At 40.3% G+C, this 3,714-nt stretch overlaps 1 protein-coding gene across 6 annotated transcripts in view; it reads left to right on the plus strand.

Moving 5' to 3' along the window:
- Frmpd1 (FERM and PDZ domain containing 1) overlaps nt 1-3,714 on the plus strand; it is a 178,140-nt gene that overhangs the window by 138,686 nt on the left and 35,740 nt on the right. The gene's annotated exons all lie outside the window — the stretch shown is intronic.

The raw sequence follows: 3,714 nt of genomic DNA on the forward strand, positions 1-3,714 counted from the left end.
GAGACAGGGTCTCACTATGTAGTTGAGACTGCCCTGGAACTCACTATGTAGCCCAGGCTGGTCTTGAACTCACAGTGATCCTCTTGCCTCAGCCTCCCAAGTGCTGGGATTATAGGCATGTGCCACCACGCCTGGCCCATAGTAGATTCTTGAAACCCTCAAATGACTTGAAATGGATTAGAGTTTACAAAGGCCAAAGTTAAAATATTACTGCTTCTCTAGGACATAGAATTTTATGGAGAATACATTTTAGTGTAATTTTGTAGATCTCTATTTGTTTATATTCATTGTAACATATTATTTGTATTAACATTGTGTTATTTAATTTTCACCAAAAGGAAGTTCTGCAAGGCAGATACACTCTTTATCCCCTTCTTACAGATACCCATTGTCTCACACCCAGAGATCAGTGGGCCTGGGTTGTTTTCCAACTAAAGACCCCAGAATACACACTTACTAACTTTGTTTTACCTCCTTAAACCCTGTTTCTTTCATAAAATAACCCAGGGTGGGGGTTACTGCAAAAAAGATGTAGAAATGTGTTCCAACTTTTGCCTTTTAATGTCCTTTTTAGCATGAACTTTTAGTTCAGCGAAAAGATAGTGATTTTATCAGCTCAGGCCTGTTGTATTATGATGCATTAATTTGGAACATAGGGAGAGTTAGAAGGCCTAGAACAATAGGTAGCTCATATCCTTTAAATTGTCTCATTAAAATATTAGGTGGCTCAAATGCACTTAGGTAAGTGGTTTATAGTATGTTCTAAATGCAATACTACTTCCATGAGAAGTAGTACTGACATTCAGAAACAAGTGTAGGAGTCATGTCAGGTCCTGTAGGTAGGGAATTCCCATGAGGGGGAGAGCATTCTTTCTCAAAGAAGCCAGTATCATGGTTGGGTGGTTCTAAATGGAATGGAGGCCATTCTTCTCTGTGACTTCCCTGACTAGTCCTAGTTCAAAACAAATCTACCTTGTGTGAAATAGCCACCACAGATTTGGAAGTATGGCCTTCTCTTTAGGCTAAGCCACTGTTCTTTCAGCTTTCCTCACAGATGTGGTGTTTTGAATTCTTACTTTCCTGGTAGCTTTCTGGACATGTTCTAATTTTATGATGACCATCCCAAATGGTAGCACCCAAAAAAGAACATAGTTCCACCAATGGCCAAAGAGTATCATGGGGAATGGAGGATGCATTTCCAACATGAACCAGGAATACTAGCGACACCCAGAATTGGATTAACATTTTTTTTTTTTCGGTACCAAGGATCAAACTCGGGACCTTGTGCTTGCCAGGCAGGCAGTGGAACCACTGAGCTAAATCCCCAGCCCTGGGTTAACATTCTGATAAGCTCAGTCACACTGTTTGCTTGGGTGAAAGTTGTGGCCAACTAAATATGAGCTGATTTTCATATGAATAGCTTCCATGCCCAGTGCCCCAAGCCCATGTTTGTGCAATTGATTTTTTTGATCCTCAGTGCCACACTTCACATTAATGCCGGTCAAGTCCTGTTACTTTGGCCCAGTCTTCTGGCATGCTGAGATTGTATATAGTCAGGAAATCATGGAGCTGAAAGGCTTATTTGTACAGTTGCCAGCTGCGGTCATTCTTCCTTTGTGTAAGGGTACCTCTTCTTTCCAAGTCTCACCCACATCCTCTAATCTCCAGCCCGTTAATTTTCTTTAACACGATTCAGCTTTTGGCTTAACTCTTGCAAGATTGCTCTCCTGAGGGTGAGAGATGACAGTGGCTGCCTCTTGCAGATTCCCTTTCTCTCTACATCTTTCTTCAGTTCTGCCCTGCTTTCTCATTCCTTTGTCTTTGGAGTGGAGATGGTTGTATCTGTTGCATCAATCACTACTCTGTTGCCTTCATCTTGACAGCTCTCCCTATACTCTCATGTTTGTTTTTGGTGATTTCTTCACTTTTGAGCCGTTTTCTCTTGATCCCCAAGTTTCCTGTGCGCTGCTCTTTTAGATTCCTAGTAACTTGATCATTATTCTTAATTTCTGATGATACCTTGCAGTTCTGAGTCATTTCATAGGTTTGGTAAATTCACTTTCTCTAACTTTATACGAGGCATTGCTAAACATCATTAGTAGGGATTGAGCCAAAGGGAGCTTGAGTTGATTAGTTAGGAATCAGGACCATTGGTTGAGCACCATGGCACATATCTATTATCCCAAATACTTGGAAGGCTGAGACAAAAGGATCACAAGTTTGAAACCCATCTGGCAATTTAATGAGACCCTATCTTAAATAAAAAATGAAAGAAATGGCTAGGGTTATAGCTCAATGATACAGGTACCTGAGTTTAATCCCCAGAACTACCCAGAAAGAATTTAAGAAAAGAATCAGGAGTATTGTACTGGAGATCTAGCACTGGGTTCAATCCCCAGAAGCACAGGGTTGGGAGCAGAGTGGATCAGGACTATTTTGATATTTTGCATATAGGTCAACCAGTTTTGAATTCACCTAATGGTTCTGCCTCTGGCCTTCTCCACAGAATGACTATAGGAGAGAGTATCAAATACTTTGCAAGAATGAAAGAATACTACTATGTCTACAGACCCTAGTTTAGCAGTCTGAAATCCTGTCATCAGAAGAAAAATGAACTTGGTTAGATCTGACTTGTTTTTAGTAACTTCATATTAGTTGTTGGTAGTCACTGAACACTCTCTAATCATCTCTTGTCTTAGATTTCACCAAAAATTGATGACAGTCTTCCCGTTGTGCATTTTCCTGAATTCTCCACATTCACTTTCCAAGAAACTTAATATTTGACCATCACTAGCCTCCTAATTTTTTCCCATTCTCTCACCCTGGGTGATGTCAATTGTTACATATAATAGGACCAAAAGCTCCCTGTGTTTACTGGGAACAGGAGTCTTAAACTCATTCAATACAGTCTGGTAGTCTTACTAATTTTGGATTGTAATTTTTCTCTTTCTTTTATTCTATCCCTTTGGGTTGGAAGACCAGTAATTTCTAGAGATGTACTTCTCTGGAAACATTGCTTCCCCTCCCCCACTAAATGTTTTTGTTATTGCTTTAAAGCAAGTCATATATTTAGGATGCCAGATCATAGTTATGTATCCTGTTACAATAAGGTTCTAGTTACCAATAATATTACATTTATCTTGCATTAAAATTTTAGGGTTGCTTATTTATTTCATGGCATTAGTCTATTGATATCTGAGGCTATGAGCATTCTTTCCAGTAATTTCCCCGATGCTGTTATATATCTCTTCCCTCAGATACACAGAATGTGGCTCAGAACTCCATCTCAGGACTCTTCCACATGTACACATCCCAAAGGACCATCCAGACCAAGGAAACTCAGGATGCTAGGCTAGGAAATAGTGTATTTGGGATTCTATTTGAGAAGAGCATGTCCTCTTGGTTTGGGTCATATGAGGTACTACTTGTCAAGTGTCACAATTTGGCCGGATAACGCTCCAATCCAGAGGCTTCAATATATGCTCATACTAGCTGATGATCAATCTAAAGAAAGAGGATACCTCCAGGCGTGGTGGCGCACACCTGTAATCCCAGCACTCAGGAGGCTGAGGCAGGAGGATCTCTGCGAGTTTGAGACCAGCGTGGGCTACACAGTGAGTTCAAGAGCAGTCTGAATTACATAGTGAGACCTTGTCTCAAAAAGCCAAAAAGCCAAAAAGCCAAAAAAAAAAAAAAAAAAAAAAAAGGAAAACA

This window comes from Fukomys damarensis, unplaced genomic scaffold (genome assembly GCF_012274545.1).
Source record: "Fukomys damarensis isolate Sample0158 unplaced genomic scaffold, DMR_v1.0_HiC HiC_scaffold_36, whole genome shotgun sequence".
NCBI lineage: Eukaryota > Metazoa > Chordata > Mammalia > Rodentia > Bathyergidae > Fukomys > Fukomys damarensis.